The sequence below is a fragment of the Rhinolophus hipposideros genome, assembly GCF_964194185.1.
Source record: "Rhinolophus hipposideros genome assembly, chromosome: 16".
NCBI lineage: Eukaryota > Metazoa > Chordata > Mammalia > Chiroptera > Rhinolophidae > Rhinolophus > Rhinolophus hipposideros.
The window spans coordinates 55,102,831-55,122,275 of record NC_138062.1 but is presented as its reverse complement, the minus strand read 5'-3'; positions in this window follow the sequence as shown (position 1 = coordinate 55,122,275).

The following is a 19,445-nucleotide window of genomic DNA, read 5'->3' as shown; positions in this document are numbered from 1 at the left end:
CAAAAACCCACGACTAATCTCCATGCCGGCAGGTGTGTGGGGGTTTTTATCTACTCTTGTAGCCTTGGCACCCATCATTGTGCTACAGATAGTAGGTGGTAAATAATTATTTATTGAATGAGTGAATGAATGAATCAATCAATCAATCAACTGAGGAACTGATGAATGAAAACAGAACCTTTTTCACAGATAGAGAAGTTTTGGCCCACTTGCTGGCCTGCCAACCCAAAACTACGAAACCCACCACATTCCCTGTTTGCTCTGGCCACCCAGGAAACAGCATTCATAGTAGCTTTCTTGAACTGGGAGTGCAGTTTTTTTCTCCAATGTTAGTCTTTGAATTACATCTTTTATTCTGTGCTAAGAACTCTTGGCCTTAGTGTCTATGGCTGCATAATCCAGGTCACGTTTGAAAGAGGATAGAGACACAAACAGCAAAATAACACTTATGGAGCTCTGACCATGGTCCTAAGTCCACGTTTCCCAAAATATGTTCTCAGGAATCCCAGTGCTAAGGGTGCTCTGGAAAAAAAAAAAAAGATACAAATACATTTGAGAAATATTGCTTACCTTATTTTTATATGAGAATCACAAAGGTAAGAGAATCATTAAAGCCTTTGATAAATCCTGCAAAAAAAAAGTCTAATTTTTCTTTGATTTAGAGCTTGTCAAGCTTTTTTCTCATGAAATATCTACTTCACAAAACACCTTGGGGTTCATATTTATTCATGCATTCCTTCATACAGTACTGTGCCAGGTCCTAAGGTGGTTACGAGGACAATAGAGGAAAACCAAACAGCCTCCCTGCCTTCACAAAGCCCCAAGTCTCGTGGAAAATGTAAGAGTGAGCGTGATAATGAAGAAGAACATAGGCCCAGAGAGGGTCCATTGTCTGCCCAAGTCACACAGTAAGTCAGAGGCAGGACTAGGACTTGAATCCAATCTGTCTAATGTGTGGGTCTCTTCTGCCACCCACACCCTGTGACCTGCTCACAGCTCTGACTGCTATGTCTGGCAGTCTTGGCTGGGCTTGGAGAAAGAGAAAGCCTTCTGCAGCAGCAAGAAGTCCTGGTCAGGGGAGGGAATCCAGCGCCAAAGCCTGGGACACCACCCCCTGAATTCCTGATCACTGGGGGTCGGGGATGCAGCCCCAAGGCCCAAGAGCCCTTCTGAGTCCCAACAGGCTTCTGGGGCCACCTCCCACCCCCCTCGCTGCTGCTTGCAGCCGCAGACGGCCCTGCACTGGCCCACGTCGTAGGGGCTGGAACAGCATCTGCAGTTTCTGGACCCTGGTCCCCAGGAGCCAGGTGGGGAGCCCTGGTTTTGCACCTGCCTGCTGCTCACATTCGGGCTTTGTTCCCAGCAGCCAGACCAATGAACACAACCTTGCTCAGGACCACGTTCACTGACCCCTTTCAGACACCTGAGGCCACCACGCCCTCTGTGAGGAGTGTATTGCCCAGGTACAGAAAAGGAATTAAGGCTCAGGAGGTTAAGTGGCTGCCCAGGGATACTTGGTGATTCCCAAAGTAAAGCCCCCGTTCCCTTCCCATCCTTCCCTCCCAACGTGAGTGCCCCCACCAACTCTGACCAACAGCTGCAACCAACACCACTGGCATCCTGCTTGCCTGGCCCCACTCACCCCCACCTCTTACTGCTTCCCGCTTTACACCTACGTTCACTCCTTGCCCCCTCCCCACAGTCCTGCATCTCCTTATCACACTTGGGAACCCACCATCCTGGTTCCCCCAAACCCACCATCAGCCCTGGGGAGTTTTTCTACTTATCTTCAGCTTAAATACCTCTGGGGTGTACTTACAAAAGGGTGAATGTCTTAGATTCCTAAACAGAATGCTCACATGTGCCTCAATTCGCCCCATTCTCTACCCCAGGGGAAGGGAAGAAACAAGCGAGGAAGACACTGCATGAATTTTTTTTGGAATCAACCTACAAATACATGAGTGTTTTTTGGAATGAAGCAATGAATAGATGAGTATTTGAATTAATTAAAGAATGAATGAAATGTGAGTGAATGAACAAATGAAGTAATGCTCAAGGGGCAGGCGCCGTGAGAGTGGGGTACAGTAAGCATGAAGGGTCCTCTCTCCCCCTAAAGGGCTGGTCTGGGTCTTCCACCGCCCAGACCGCTCATCTGAGCCCCAGCCACGTCCAGCCCCCAGACCAGCTCTCACGCAGGGACCCTTGTCCTAGTGTCCTGCCATGTCCCGGGGGCCCTCAGACAGGTCCTGCTCACTATTCCGACCTCCAGGATGCTGACCAGAACCCCGGAGTTGATGTGCACCAGCATGGAGGTCAAAGGCACGTGCCAGGGCCCTGGGGCAGCAGCCAGACGGCACCACCCTGGCTCTGGGAGAGATAACGGGTGACAGGTAAGCCCAGAGAGGACTGAACCGGGAACTAGCTGGGCTGAAAAGGGAAGGGGACACAGCAGGGGTCCTTTAAGTCCAAGTCCAAGCCAGCAGATACCTGCGGAAGAAGGCCAAGTGTGACTGACGGTCAGATGGAGGAAGGACAGTCTCAGTCTCCCTGCCTGGGTCCCTCCTCTCTGTGGCTTGGCCTGAGCTCCCCTAACCACCCCCACACACCTCCACAGGAACCCAGAGAGAGATGGGGCAGTAGGTAGCTCAGCCGCCTGAGTTTATTTAGAGAAGACACAGCGAAGGCTGGGCTGGGTCTTCCTGTGGTCACAGAGGAAGCGGTAATGGGGGGGGTGATGAGACAGGGGACACTCCTTGTGAAATAGTGAGCGTGGTAAGAGGAAACAGAAAAAGGGTCTCCCTCAGAGATGGCCCAGGCCAACTCAGCCCCATCAGTCTCTGCAGCCTCTCTGACCGGTGGCAATCAAAGCTCTGTTTGGTTCCCTAGAATGATGGGGAGCTCATTCACTCTAAAGTTGCCCCTCTGAGGCTGGGTGAGCTGTCAAGGTCAGGAAAGATTTCCTGGGATGGAGCGAAATTCCACCTTCACTGGACCTTTACGTATTGGGATTAGTTCTCTCTTTCTGTCCATGAAAAACTTTTCCTCCCTCTGGCCCCTAAAATGCTTTGGGGATTTGAAGGATAAATGCTCACGTTCCATCACTACTCTAGTCTGCTTTCCTCCAAGGAGCACCTACTATGTGCCAAGCACAGGGAATGTCTCACTGCACTCACCACAAACAGAGGCCCAGAGAGGTCAGGTAACCTGCCTGAGTCAGCACAGTCAGATTGCAGGCACAACAGACTGCAGAGCCCACACCTTTTCTAACGCACCAGGTTAAACCTTCCCCTTTTGCCACTTCTTCCACTGAGGACACAGTTTTGTGTTTGTTTAGCACCTCTGAAGGGTAGAGCTCAGTGTCCACAGAGGAAAAATTGGGTCCAGAAGCCACACTGTTAACGTGGGGCAGGGCTGAGATGAGCACCCAAGCCACCCGCCAGGATGATGCAATGGGTGGGCAGAGTTAAGAGCTTAACCCTGCTTTAAGTGGGTTCAAATTCTCCTTCCTAGCTGAGTGTGCTTGGGCAAGTCACGTGAACTCTATGAACTTCCAGTGCCTCATCTGTAAGACGAGGGTAACAGTAGTACCTACTTCATTAGTTATGTAAAGAATAAATGAGAGCCTATCTGTTAAGAGTTGATACATAATAATATTAAATGATACACATTGCTACTTTTTATGTGGCGGTAGTGTTAGAACCCTCTCCCATTGGACATCTGTTGCCAGACCCCTGTGGGTACCTGTGTTGAGAATACCTGTGATAGCCCTCAGAGATCACCAAACACGACTGTATCAGTTTACAGATAATGAAATTGGACTTCCTTTCAAGATGGTAGACGAAGTACAGAGTGAAACCTCCCTATTCCTCCCAAAACACTTAAAAATTGCAAGAAAATGTTAACCTGAACCAGAAACCAAAGCAGAAGTGCCCAATGGCAAGGGTGCCCCACCCATGGAAGTGCAATGCCCCTTCATACATGAGGTCAAAAGCACACACTCTCAGACTAACCAGAGAGAAATATCCTAAAGAGATGAAACAAGATCACCACCACTTTATGAAGTTCCCACAAACTCCCCAACTGGAAGCATTTACATCAGAGGAAATAGAGAATATTATGCAATCTTAACATCTCTTACAATGAGTAGATTAAGTGACTCGAAAAGATAAGGGATGGAATAATAGCCATGAAACAAGAACAGGAGGTTATGAAACAAAAACAGGTAGATATAAAAAAGAACCAGTTAGAACTGAGATATGAAAAATACAGTTGCTACAAAACTCAAGAGATAGGTTGGTTGACTGGAAGGGGAAATCAAAACCCAGATCTGGGAAGGGAATTACCAGGGTCACAGGGGATTTTAGTGGCAGAGATGGACCCAGAACCTGAAGCCCAGGATTTAGAAGATCAGAACTGAGGTCTAACTCAGGAGACGAGCCTGGGAGCCATTTGTGGCTCTCCAAGAGTGTTCCATGGTTTCCCCTTCTCTCTTTCCTGTCTTTCTTTTCTTTCCCTGTGTTATAAGTTTGCTGCTGAGCTGGACTTCACAGATCTTCCCTACTAAAGAACAGGGCTTCCATCCCCTGACTGGCCAGGCTGGGACAATGGGTATGGAGAAATGGCCAACCCTCTCCTCCTAAATGAGAATTTAATTAAACAGAATTGTAATGTCAGGAGAGGAATTGACTGAGTGAAATAAAGAGAAATAACCAATTGGCAATGGAATGCTGGGTGGGTGACTTAATAATATCTCTGAATCTGATTCCTCATCTGTGAAATGGGTTGAAGGGTCCCCATTACATGCAGATGTTTTGCGAATTAAATAGTAAGTTGTGTGTATAAGACATCTGGCATATCCGACTAGTCTCACATGGAACATTTTTCTAGGTCTTAGCAACCCCTTCTTTGAGCCTAAGGACACCCCAGATGAGGATAAAACTACAGTCACTTGAGGACTCAGCCACCAATGAAGGAGAGAGAAATTTAAAACTTTGAAAGAAGAGGGGGGAAAAAAGGTGAGAAAAAAAGATGAATCAAAAGAGAGAGGGTAGGCTATCTTATCAATGTCCCACCCACATGTCCAGAGGGTAGGCCACAAGATTTCCATTTGCTCTGTGCTAAGAGGGGGACTAGAAATGACTACAAACTCTCCATTGGCTGTAAGACTTCTTAACATTCACAGGAAAGAAGTGGCATTTGTGTGGCCAATGCACATCTGAAGAAATTATTCACCCCAACCCTTACAAGAGAAATACTCATTTGTTTTAATTTATGCAATGAGATACCAGGTTTTTTTCTGGCTGCATTTGGCAAAGATTTTAAAAATGATAAAACCCAATGCTAACAAGGATGTGGTGAGATGGGCACTTGTGTACCTAGAAGATGGAGGTGTAAATTGCTTCCTGGTAAAGTAATTAGGCAATATGAAATAAAGCTGTTCTCATACACTGTTTGAAGAATGAAGGTGTCACTTCCCTTCTGCCTGAATCACTGCTCCAGGCATCTTTTTATTCTGGCCTGAGCAGCCCCAATATTCCTTATCAAACACACCATTCTAGCCAGTTATAACCTCCTTTGTTTGTTGAAAAGATGTTTTTTATACCTCCACATGTTGTTTCTTCTGCCTAAAACATTCTTCTCTTCCCTCATCTCTTTCCTGGTCAAATCTTACCCATCCTTCAGGACTTAGCGTGGATGTAACCTCCTACAGGAAGCCTACCAGATTGACCCCTCTCAGCAAGGCCAGCCCTCTTCTGGGCTCGTAGTGCCCTGTGAGTTTCTATCTACACCACGGGGATCATTCTGGCTTTGCATCTCCCATGCCCACAGAGCTCCAGAATAGTCACTCGATAAATATAGGAGGAGTGAACTATTTGGAGAAGGGGTCCTCTGTGTGGTCCCAGTAGGCAGAGCCAGAACTACAGATAAGGGGATGGCAGTGAAGTTTGGGATCAGCATCTGATAGAATTTTCTAAGAATTCCAGCTCACTAATCCAGCAGAGGCTGCCTTGAGAGGTAATAAGCTGCCCATCACAGGGGTTGTGCAAGCGAGGGGTCAGAACTACTTCCCTAGATCCCTGTCTAACTTCCACACCACCACCCCTCACCCCCCCCCACTCCCACCCTCCCGCCATCCAGGGTGAAGAAAGTGCCCTCCTTGCCAGACCAGCCCAACCCCTTCCTTGGAAGCACCGCAGAGTCCCAAGAGGCTCCATTCTCATGGGGTTCAGGGGCCGGATGGAGCTTCGGGGCCTGGCACTCTCACTTTGAGTGAACCCTGGCCTCTTAAAAGCCTCAATGAAACCAATCTCTAAAACTGAGAACCCTTTGAAGGAACTCAGATTTCATGGGAACATGCAAAGCATTCTGGGATTGTGGTGGCCCTCCCCCTCCAGTCACCCCTCCCTGGGCTCATGGAGAAGCCACTGGTGCCTCTGTGCCCAGGCCCACAAGCCCAGCTGGAGTCCCCAGACTAGGAACAGGCTGATAAGCAGGAAGGGTGGGGACACGGCAGGGTGTTTGGAGTCAGCAAGCCCTGCTGTGCCATGGACACACAGTGTGACCTTAGACAAGTGCCTGCTCTGAGCCTCAGTCTTTTCGACAGTCAAATGGGTACAAGCTTGGTGCCATGGTTGGTAAGGCACATGCTTAGTCCCAACACGTAGGAAGTGGTCTGTTCTGAACTCCAGGAGCTTCAGGAGCCCCCGGGGCTCCCGGGGTCTGATCCAATGCCAGGCCTGTGTGAGTGTCAGCTCCATGGAAACCCACCTTCGAAAACTCACACAGAACAAAGTATATCTGGAGGACCTTAGCCCTTGGCCTCTGGCCAGATGGGTTCCTCCTGTTCTACCTCTCCCTCTCTGCAGTCCACATCGAAACAACTCCAAAATGAGAAGAGCCTCAGAACCTTGGGGGTTGGACAGGCTGAGCTCCAGCTCCCTGGCAGGAGCCCAAGGCCTCCCATGCCTCCTGGAGGTGGTGTCACCAGGAGGGGGTGAGGATACTTGGCCCCAGTTACCTCCCCCACAAACCTAAGGGAAGGAGGCTCAGAGGTGCCCCATGTCCAGACAAGGCCAGGACTCTACCAGCCCCCACGCCCATTCAGGCCCCAGCCAAAAGGGTCTCTCTTCTAGGCACCTGAGTCCCCCAAAATCCCCTGCAGGTGGCTGGACCCCATCCATACCCACTGGACCCTACACACACATCTCATTAGTCCTATACCCAGCCTCATGGCTGTGCCTCGTCGCACTCTGCTCCAGCCACACGGTCCTCCTTGCGGTTCCCCCAAAATACCAGGCACAGTCCTGCCTCAGGACCTTTGCATGGGCTGTTCCCTCTGCTGGGAATGCTGTTCCCTATACTCACAAGGCCCCTCCGTCACCTCCTTCAGGTCTCACCTCCTCAGCAAGGCCTACCCTGACCCCTAGGCTGAATCGTCACCCACACCCACACCCCTCTGTTCATTTTCTCTCCTTCTTTTCCTGCTGTGTGTTTCTTCGGGACACTTATCACTACTTTCTAATTACTGACTGATTTGCCTAGCGTCTGTCTCTGTCACTAGAATGCCAGGCACAGAGCGCCTCTCTGTAACCCTGGTGCCTAGAACAGCACCTGGCACACAGTAGGTGATTAATACTTATTTGTTGAGTGAATGAAAGAATGTGAACAATGTTGTTTAATTCTCACAACTTCCCTGAGAGGCAGGTTCTCCATGTATTGCCACAGAGACTCAGTGGTACAGTGTCCGGCTCAGGGTCACACAGCTGGTCTGGGTGGGTTTGGAGCCTGGGCAGCTGGACCCCAGGGCACACTCTCTCGAGCCCTGAGATGTGGCCAGAGGTGTGGCAGGACCTAATGGCACCTTGAGGCCAGGACACAGCTCCTGGCTCAGGACTCAGTGCCCATGGAGCCCCAGGGCCTCAGTCTCCTCCCCGGTGAAATGGGCCCAGGAGTGGGCTGAGAGAAGCAGCTTCTGGCCCTGGGAGCCCTGCACCCCAGCCCACGGGCGGCTGTCCTTCCCCATGTCCAAAACTGCACTCAAAGCTGGGACACCCCATTTTCCCAGCCCTCACCCCAAACCTGGAATGTGCCATGGTTCTTGGAGATGTCATGGAGCAGGGACTAAACCCTGTGACTTCTCTGGGTTTCCAAAATATACACTGTGTCATCAGAACCCTTTCTGGGTACCTGGCTCTGGCTGTGCTAAGCACTTTACAAACACTATCTGCTGGAGGGATCTTTTCACCACCAATTATGCCACTTTCAGCTTAAAACCCTCACCAGACCAAGACCACATTCCCGCCCCACCCACAGGGCCCCACATGGTCCATATGGAGCTGGTCCCCTCCATGTTCCAGCCACCCGGGCCTTCCGACTGCGCAGACTCACCACGCAGCCTTTGTATGTGCAGTAATTTTACATTCACTGTGTATTAATTGACTAATATCTCTGTTACCCAGTGAGGCCAGGACCGTGTTTCTTCTCCCCAGTGAATCCCCACTGCAGGACCTGACACATAGTAGGTGCTTAATAAATCGTTGTTGAATAACAGGTGAGGGCACTGAATCCTGCCATCACCCCCAGGCCCTATTCTACAGGTGGAGAGACTGAGGCTAGCTCACCTGAGGGGGCACCAGGCTCCCGACTCCTGTGCACAGCCTGCCCCCCACACACAGCCCCAGGCTGCCTCCCACCCACCCTCCAGCATTAGGGCAGTGGTTCCAAATCCAGGGATGTTTGATTGTCCTGAGGGGAGGGTGGTCCTGGCATCTCGTGGGTAGAGGCCAGGGATGGTGCTCAGCATCCTACAGCGCCCAGGACACTGCGTCATCCAGCCCCAAATGTCGCTAGTGTGTGCCGGAGACACCGTGCTTTAGGGGAAGTGCCCACATCCCAGCCTGATTTACAAAGACGTGCCCCACAGGTAGGCCTGCACCCAGCGGCTACTTGATCAGAAATGGTGGTGCTTGGAACCCTGGATCCCCAGGGTAGCTCTCACCTGGACCCAGCTGCCGCTGTTTTAGCTGTAAAAACAGGGATGCCATCAAAAAAAACTATGCACAGAGTGAAAAGGCAACCCACAGAATGGGAGGAAATATGTGCAAATTGTACATCTGATAAGAGATTAACATCCAGAATATAGACAGAATTTCTAAACACAACAACAAAATGTGATTTAAAAATGGGCAAAGGACTTGAATAGACATTTCTCCAAAGAAGATATACGGATGGCCAGTAAGCACATGGAAAGACGCTGAATGTCACTAATCATTAGGGAAATGCAAATCAAAACTACAATGAGATATCACCTCACACTCGTGAGAATGACTACTAACAACAGCAACAGCAAACAAAACAAAACAAAACAAAAAAACAGAAAATAACGAGTGCTGGCCAGGATGTGAGGAAGTTAGAACCTTATGAATTGCGAATGGGCATGTAAAATGGTGCAGCCGCTGTGGAAAACAGTCTGGTGTTTCCTCAAAAATTAAAAATGCAGCTAACATGATCCAGCAATTCCACTTCCGGGCGTGTACGCAAAAGAGTTGGAAGCAGGGCCTTATAAACCTATTTGTACCCCTGTGTTCATAGCAGCGAGTCACAATAGCCAGAACATGGACACAACCCAAGAGTCTATTGACAGATGAATGGACTAACCCAATGTGGTCCATCCACACAATGGAATATTACTCAGCCTTACAAAGGAAGGCCATCCGGACACACGCTGCACCATGGATGACCCCTGAGGACATGATGCTCGGTGAGATAAGCCAGACACAGAGGGACAAATACTGTGTGATTCCTCTTATATGAGGTTCCCAGGGAGTCAGATTCATGGAGACAGGAAGTAATTGGCGGGTGCCGGGGGCTGAGGGACTGGGGGAGTGAGTGGGGGGCTGGGGACAGAGTGTCAGTTTGGGAAGATGGGAAAGTTCTGGAGATGGCTGGTGGGGATGGCTGCACAATGGGAGTCCACTTAATGCCACTGAGCTGCACACTTAAAAGTGGTTAAGATAGCAAATTTTATGTTGTATTTTATGACAATTTTAAAAATTGGATAAAAAGAATAGTGGGTCACCGTGTTGGTGGCCATGTCTGGAACACGGGCTAGCATTTAAGCAGAGCCCCAAACAGTGTCCAGCCCCAGTGGCTCCCACCCACCCTCAGGGTAAAAGCCCAAGTCCTCCCCACGGCCCACTAGGCCCTGTACAACCTGCCCCACCACTTCCCTGCCCTCACCTCCTCCCTCTCTCCCCCAATTCACTCTGCTCCAGCCACATGGGCCTCCTCAATGTTCCTCCAACACACCAGGCCCAGTCCTGCCCCAGGGCCTTTGCACAGGCTGTTCCCTCTGCCTGAAATGCCCTCCCATTTCAATATCTACATGACTGCTTTCCTCCTTTGAGACCCAGAACTCTCTCTGCTCCCCCAGGAGAGAGGCCCTGCACCCACCCAAGCCCCTCAGCCTTGTCTCAGACTTAAAGTTTGGGGAACAAAGCCTGGCTGGGGCAGAGGGAATGGTCTTCTGGACACAAATCTCCAGCCTGTTGGCTCCCTGTGAACCAGTGATTCCCACCTCCATGCCCACCTTGGGTGGATGGGGGTGTCCCACCTCCTCCCACCTGAGCAGGGCCCAGAGGCCCCAGGCACCTGCTGCAGCCAGATGGTGGGCACAAAGTAAACGTCCGAATGAAAGTGCACTAAAGGGGGGACAAAGAGAGGTTGAGATGGAGAGAGACAGACAGGAGAGAAACGGATGGACAGAGAAAGAAACAGAGAAAGCAGGAAGGGCAGAGGGGGAGGGGAGAGAGAGAGAAAGAGAGAGAGAGAGAGAGAGATGAGCTGATGGCCACTAAGCCAGGAACTACAACCCCACACACGTCAGGCTCCAGCAACAACAGTGGGGGTCTGTCACCACTGATTGTAACAACCAGTCACTCCCATCCTCCACGGCTGCTGGAACCTCACGGTAGTTATGCTGCACCCCAGCCATCCCCAAATCTTCACGATAGCTGGAGCCCCACAACAGTCAGACCCCACAACAGATGGACCACAGGCCTGCACAGCATCTGGACCCACTTCACCACCGGCTGGGTCCCAGAGCACAGCTGGGCTCCTCAGTGACAAATACAGCTGAAAGCCCCCTAGAAGACCACACAACAGCCAGTCCTTCCTGGGTACCTAAACACTATCTTGAGACCCCCACCCCCAACCCAGTGCTCCACCTACACACCCATACACACGCGTCGTGCACACACACACACACATACACACACACACTAATGTGTAGAGTCACACATAAGGGCCAACACTATTAGGTCTTTTTGGAGCTGCATGACGTCCCTGCTTTTTCATTCCATTAATGCTGACAAGGTGACAACTGGCTAGAAGTCAGCCATCAGCAGCTATGTCATGTGGCAAAGAGGAACCAGTGTGGGGGACACCCACAGAAAATGCAAAGACATAAGAGGTCAGGAGCCGGTGATGAGAGAGCAGGGAGTGAAGAGAGGAGAAGGTGGGCTGTGGGGAGAAGGCGGGCTGCAGAGGGAAGATAGGCTGTGGATAGCAAGTAGGGGACGGTGGTAAATGTGAGTGGTGGAGAGAAGGTGGCTGAAGGAGGACCCCCCAAAATGGAAGTCAGCACTGGGGTCTGAAGCCTGATGCTCCCACAGATGGCTCCATGGAGCCTGGACCTGAACGCTCTTCCCCACAGCCAGCCCTCCATGCCCCTTCCCCAGGGCGATGCCGTCTCCTCCTTCTCCTTCTTAGGGCAATGGTGTCAGAGGAGGCAGAACTCAAGGAGAGAGAGGGCCCTGGGGGGCCGTGAGAGGGGGAAAAGCCTGTATCCCCCACCCACTGTAGGGGTTGGATGAGGCAACAGAGATAGTGGCAGACAGAGACAAAGAGAGACACATAGGTAGGGAGACACATAGCAAGAAACTCAAAGAGAGCCAGAGACCGAGGGAGGGAGAGAGACACCGAGATATAGACAGGGTGGGAAGCTGTGAGAGAGCAAATACTCATACGGGAGAGGGAAGGGACACTGCAGAGAGACAGAGAATGGCTGGGATGGGCAGGGGGAGGTGGTCTGGGTGCGGGGTTCCCCAGGCCCCCCCAGTCCCCTGGAGCTTGGCCAGCCCAGCGGGGCCTCTACCTGCACGCGGGGCTCACCTCTGGGCCCCTGTTCCCCCAGCGAGTCCTGTGTGAGCCACATCAGCCTCTGTGTCTGGCCTCCAACTCCTCTGCGGCAGAGGGAGTCACCACGCTTCTGTAAAGGTGACACCCTGGCCCCCAGCCTGTGGCTTTCCCTGCAGGGCTGTCCCCTCAGCTGGTGTCTGCTCAAGGAGCAGGTGGTGTGGACTGGTCCAGGCTTGGGGGGTCACTGGGGAACAGAGAGCCTCACCAGGAAGGCACACAGGGAGAAGATGTGTCACCCCTAGGGACCCAAGGAGGGGATCTGGGCTGGCCAAAGCTCCAGCCTCTCATTCCAACCCCAAAGCCCTTCTAGAAAGATGAAGAGGGCCCTTTCTCTCTGTACATCTGAGGACACTCTCCTGCTCAAATACCCTCTGTGGCTCCCCACTCCCTCTCAGATTTCCCAGACACCCCCTCTGTCCAGCCTGCCCATCAGAGGAAACTGAGGAACAAAGAAATTAAGTGGGCCAGCCTGGTGGCTCAGGCGGTTGGAGCTCTGTGCTCCTAACTCCGAAGGCTGCCAGTTCGATTCCCACATGGGCCAGTGGGCTCTCAACCACAGGGTTGCCGGTTCAACTCCTCAAATCCCACAGGGGATGGTGGGCTCCGCCCCCTGCAACTAAGCTTGAACACGGCACCTTGAGCTGAGCTGCCACTGAGCTCCCGGATGGCTCAGTTGGTTGGAGCGCGGGCTCTCAACCACAAGGTTGCCAGTTCGATTCCTCGACTCCCACAAGGGATGGTGGGCTGCGCCCCCTGCAACTAGAAACGGCAACTGGACCTGGAGCTGAGCTGCGCCCTCCACAACTAAGACTGAAAGGACAACAAATTGAAGCTGAACAGCACCCTTCACAACTAAGATTGAAAGGACAACAACTTGACTTGGAAAAAAGGCCTGGAAGTGCACACTGTTCCCCAATAAAAAGTCCTGTTCCGCTTCCCCAATAAGATCTTCAAAAAAAAAAAAAAAGAAAGAAAAAAAAGAAATTAAGTAACATGCCCTCAGGGGAAGGTGGGGCCAATCTTTTACTACAGAGTGAGTTTTCGGAGTGGACGTCAGTAAATTGGGGATGGAAGTTATTCCAGTCAGAGGGAACAGAATATGCAAAGGCCCAGAGGTATGATAAGTTGGATATGTTGGGGAAACCCTGGAAGGGGGTGTGGTTAGAAATGCTTGTAGGAAAGATGCTGCACGTGGCCCCGGGCTGAACAGACTGCAGGGGCAGGATGGGGGGTGCCTGGAGGTGGGGAAAAGCCTGAGACCCGCACCCCATCCTGGAGGGGAGGGCTGAGGCCAGACCAGATTTGAGATTCACCCCTTGGTGGGATTGAGAGGACCTTGGTTTGGGAACAGCGTCCCCTGGTGGTCACATTGTGGAATTGTACCCTCCCTCATTCAACAGACACGCCATCCCAGCTGTGTCCCTGGTGTATTAAAATATTTTTTAAATTAACCTTCAGTAATAATCATGAAATTAAACAAATAATATTAATAGCCACAAAAGAAATGCAGATGGTTAATTTTTTATTAATATCTGATATAATATTTTATGTAAATAATTGTTCAGTAACTACGTGAATTTTAATAAAACTGAAATATCTGCAAATAGTAAAATTTGGGAAGCCACTAAGTTGTACCACTGATGTAACATCTTATTTTCTTGATTCACTCTTTAATGTTTAAACAAGGAACAATTTGAAAAGAATAAGTTTCGTACACTTTACACCTTACAATGTTATTTCTCAATTACAGCTCAATAAAACTGAAAGAAAAATAAAAAGAATGTTTTCATTTTAATGATTTTCAAATTTAGCACTATAGTTCACATATGAACTAATATTTACACTGGCCATTGAAAATTATTGTATCTCATGGTTTGCAGTGCTTCATAGTTTTAATAAACACAAATAGAATCTCCAAGTGGCCACAGAAAAGCACAGAATAATAAAAATTATTATTATTTGCTGCCCACGTGACTACTTAGTGTCACGTGGGCACTGTTCTTATCAATTTAGACATAATAACTTCCTTTATTCCTCACTGAAACCTGTGAGGCAGGTACTATTAAAAATTACCTTATTTCACAGATGAGGCACAGAGGGACTAAGAAAATGCCCAAGGTCACACAGCAAGGAAGTGATGGAACTGCATTTGGACCCAGGCCATCTGCTTGCAGGGCACATGTTCTTGATGTCTGGGCTCTATTGGCTTGGACTCGGGTCAGAAAGAGGGTGATCAGGGACCACTCCCCTGAGCACATGGCGAGGTTACCCAGGAGGAGTAGAGGAAGGGCATTTTAGGCAGAGGGAACAGCAGGAGCAAAGGCCCTGAGGCAGGAATAATTTTGACAAGTTGTAGGAATGGAGTGGAGGCCTGTGAAGTTGGAGCAAACAAGGAGTTGGAGGGGACAGCAGTGGGAGAGGAGGTGGGAGATGACAGCAGGGGCTGCATTGTGCAGGACTTCAGGGAGCCACTAAATGTTCTAAACAAGGGAGGAGTGACTCTAATTTTTTCTCTTCTGTTGTGCAGTCTCTGGTATCATCTGGAATCAGTCAGGTCCCCTTTGCGTGTAAATGACAGAAGTAGGAGGTGGGATCTCACACAGGATGAGGGGTCCAGGCATCCTGGCTCTGCCCACACCAGCTGTGTGGCCTTGGGCAGATTGCTTTACCTCTCTGTGCCTCAGTTTCCTTATCTGTGCAGTGAGGATAATAACAGGCGTGCCTCAGAGGGTTGTTGGGAGAATTAAATATGTTAACACATATCAAGTGATTAGAATAGGGTCTGGCAGATGGTAAAAATTATGTAATATCACATATCATTATCTTCATTATTACAATAAATGTGGGCTCACATAACTGAAAGCTGGACAGCTTCAGGTGAGGTTTGATTCAGGTGCTCACATGCTATCACAGAGGCTCTGGTGTCTTCCCTCTGTCAATACAGGTTTCCTGGGCTTTATGTTCTGGCTCCACACAGCAGATAAAGCCTCAGTCCCAACCCTGTGATCCACAAAACGGCCATTGCCATTTCTCTCATTTTTAAACTACAGCATCTAGGGCCAGGTTGAAGTGAGGAAGGGTCTCTTTCAGTTGCCCGAAAGGAAAATGTGCTGTCCAAGAATCCCCAGCAAGTCTCCTCTCACTGGCTCTGAATGAGTTACATGCCCACTCCTTAGCCAATGGCTGTGGCCAAAAAGATAAGGTAGTAGTTGGGAGCTGGTGCTGGGACCAATCACAGCTGAGGATGGGGGGAGCACAGTCAGGAAAGAAATGCAGGGACTTAGTTGCACTTTGCCTGGCCTCTTGGGTTCTGTACTGGAGTCACAAAAAGCCACCCACCTTGCTTCAGTTTCCCCAGTCTGCCCCAGCCCTTACACTCCACGTTAAGTTGATTCCAGAGTGGAGATGTGGGGAAACCAGCCTCACCTTCCCAGGGGTCACTGTTTGACCTTTATTCTCACTGACGCCCCCCACCCCGAATGACCCACCTGCCCTCTCCCGGCTCCCACCTCACCCCTCGCCCCTATTCCCAGGACAGATGAGGCAGAGCAACAATATGACACCATACATGGTTATTGCATTATTGATATATTCCTTATGCTGTATCCTAATCCCCATGATTACTACGTAACAAGAAATCTGTACTTCTTAGTCTTCCCCTTCTTCACTCACCCCAACCCCCCACCCCATCTGGCAACCATCAAAATGTTCTCTGTATATATGAGTTTGTTTCTGTTTTGTTTGTTTATTTTGTTCTTTAGATTTCACATATAAGCAAAATCGTATTGCATCTGACTCTCCACTCAGCAAAATTCCCTCCAGGTCCATCCATGCCATTACAGATGGCAAGAACACATTCCCTTCCTTGGCTGAGCAATATTCCATTGTATATATGTACCACCTCCTCTTTATCCATTCTTCCATCGATGGACACCAAGGCTGCCTCCACATCTTGGCCATTGTAAACACTGCTGCAATGAACATATGGCTGCAAACATCCCCTCGAAGTAGCAATTTGGGTTTCTTCAGATAAATACCCAGAAGTGGTATTACTGGGTCCTTCTTTGTCTTTTGTTATAGCCTTTATTTTAAAATCTATTTTGTCTGGTATAAGTATTGCTACCACAGCTTTTTTTTTTTTTCATGAAATACCCTTTTCCATCTCTTTACTTTCTGTCTGTGTGTGTCTTTCAATCTGAAGTGAGTCTTTTGTAGGCAATATATGTAAGGGTCTTGTATTCTGACCCATTCAGCCTTCCTGTGTCTTTTGAGTGGAGCATTTAATTCATTCACATTGAAAGTGATTGTTGATAGATATGTATAAAAGCTACTGCCATTTTATTATTCATAATTTTGATATTTTTTTTTCCAGAGGGACTTCAAAAAGTCCCTCTGACACTCCTTGTAATACTGCTTTGTTGATGATAAACTCCTTTAGATTTTTGTTGTCTGGGAAGCTGTCCTTCAATTTGTCCTTCAATTCTAAATGATAGCTTTGCTGGGTAGAGCAATATTGGTTGTAATTCCTTGCTTTTCATCACGCTGAATATTTTGTGCCAATCCCTTCTGGCCTGCAAAGTTTCTGTTAAGAAATCAGCTGACAATCTTATGAGAGCTCCCTTATAAGTTACTAGATTTTCTCTTACTGCTTTTAGGAGTCTCTCTTTGTCTTTAAACTTTGCCATTCTAATTATAATGTGTCTTGATGTGGGCCTGTTTGGGTTCATCTTGTTTGGGACTCTGAGCTTCCTGGACTTGTATATCTAGTTCCTTCACCAGGTTAGGAAAGTTTTCAGTCATTATTTCTTCAAATAGGTTCTCAATCCCTTGCTTTCTCTCTTCTCCTTCTGGCACCCTGTGGGGACAAAACCCCAAAAAACAGTTTCCAGGCTCTCGACCTCACATAGAAAGGTGCTGGCTCGGGTAGTAAATGGCCATCAACTGTGATCAGATGCCAGCAGCTGTGGCTAGTTGGCCGTCAGCTGTAACCCGTAGGCCATTGGCCACTAATATAACGGCTGTGGCTACGCTAGCAGGAATGGAATGGGGGCTAGCAAGAAGATGGTGGCTGGCAAGCGCGGACTGCTGTTAGGCAGATTATGTAGATCCTGCTCCCTGTGTCTCCAGCCCAGACGCCAGCGAGAATATATTGGTTTGACTCCCCTACTTATGGCTCCATGGGTGTTCCTTTTTGGCCTTACCGTGTCCTGCGTTCTTGGGCGGGGAGTGGGAGCTGAGACCCTGCACGACAAATGGCGCAGCGAGCAGGGTCCCCTGCGTGACACACCCCAACGATGTGAATCTTGTTAGGCTTGATGTTGTACCAGAGGTCTCTTAAACTATCCTCATTTTTTGTATTTTTTTTTCTTTTGGCTGTTCTCATTGGGTATTTTCTGCTACCTTGTCTTCCAAAACGTTGATCCGATCCTCTGCTTCATCTAGTCTGCTTGTGATTCCTTCTAGTTCATTCTTCATTTCAGTTATTGTATTCTTCATTCCTGACTAGATATTTCTCATGGTTTCTATGTCCTTTTTTATGCTTTCTATCTTTGTTAAAGTTCTTACTAAGTTTCTTAAGCATTCTTATAAATGTTGTTTTGAACTTTGTACCTGGTAGGTTGCTTGCCTCCATTTTGTTTAGCTCTTTTTCTGAAGTTTTCTGCTGTTCTTTCATTTGGAATGCATTTCTTTGTTTTCTCATTTTGGCTGCCTTTCTGTTTCTATGTATTAGGTAGATCTGCTGTGTACCATAGCCTTGGCCAGGTGGCCTTATATAGTAGGTGTCCTGTGGGGCCCAGTAGCACAGTCTCCCTGGTCACCTGAGCCAGGTGCTCCAGGAGTGCCCCTTGCGTGGGTTGTGTGTGCCCTCCCATTATAGCTGAATTTTGGTTGCTATTGGCAGATCAGTAGGATTGACCCTCAGACTGGTTGGCTGCGGGGTTTGGCCACATCTACAGCTTATGGCTGCTGTGTGGGAGGCTTACTGTGTGATTCGTTCCAGTGGACTCTGGTGCCTGTTGAGACTGCACTTTGTGTGTGCCACTTGTGGGGCTAATTAGGTGGTGCTCAGCTGTGGTCTGAAGCTGACCTCCAGGTATGTTTGTTCTGGAGCTTCTTATGAGGGGCTTTAGTGCAGGCCCAGGTCTCCCACTGCCTGTGACCAGCTGGGGACTACCTGGTAGGAGCTACAAAGCAATTCACAGTTGTTCGCTGCCTGTGCTAAACCTAGAGACACATAGGAGAGGCCACACTACAAACTGAGGATGTCTGCCACCAGTGCTGGGCCTGAGGGAACTCTACAAAATGCTAGGACACCCCAAGGCCTGCTGCCACCTTCCAGCTTCCTTAAGGTTCAGCCTCATGTGGTACACAAGTTGGGTGACGCGAGGTCTCAGGAAGTCACTAGAGTGGGAAGAATTATGGTCAACAGGTTAATGTAGACTCTGGTTTGGTGCTGGTGCTGAGCCTGGAGCTACTCAACAAAAGTCTCAGAGCACACCAAGGCCAGTCACTGCCCATGTGGGGCCCGTGGACTCCAATAGTTTTCCAAGAAAGAATGCAATTTGGGCAGGGCTGGCTACTCATGGAGAAAGTGTCTCCAGTTGGAGGAGTTGGGTGGGGCAGGTTCTCAATGAATCAGCAGGGTGGAGCCTCGGCACTCACGAAGCCAATCAAATTCAAATTTGGTCTGTGAGGGAGGGCTCAACACAGGAAAGATGGTGCCAGCCTGCCAGCTGCATGGGAGAAGGACCCCTCACAGAGAAAATGGCCACTGTCCTCCAGCCCTCTCTAAGAAGCCACACCTGTATGTCTCCAACCCCACCTCCTCCCCAAGTCACTGTCCCTCTGCTGGAGTCCAAGGTGAGTGCCTGCAAGTGAGAGAATCTGTGGCCAGGCTGTTTAAGAGGATATCTGGGTTTCCCACAGCCTTTCGTCCCACCCAGATGATTGGAATCCTCACTGTTTATCACAGCCAGATGTGAGAGCTCTTTCCAGCACCAGTACTCCAGGCTGTAGTCCCTTGCTCCTCCAGGGGGAACCTCTGCAGCTGAGATATCCCTCCCGGTTCTCAACTGCCACATGGAGATTTTTGGGCTAGCCCATTTCGCATCTACACCCCTCCTACCAATCTCCACATGGCTTCTTTATATTCTTAGTTATAAAACTTCTATTCAGCTACACTTCAGATGGTTCTCTAGGTTGATTGTTCTATAATTTAGTTGTAATTTTAATGTGTTCACAGAAGG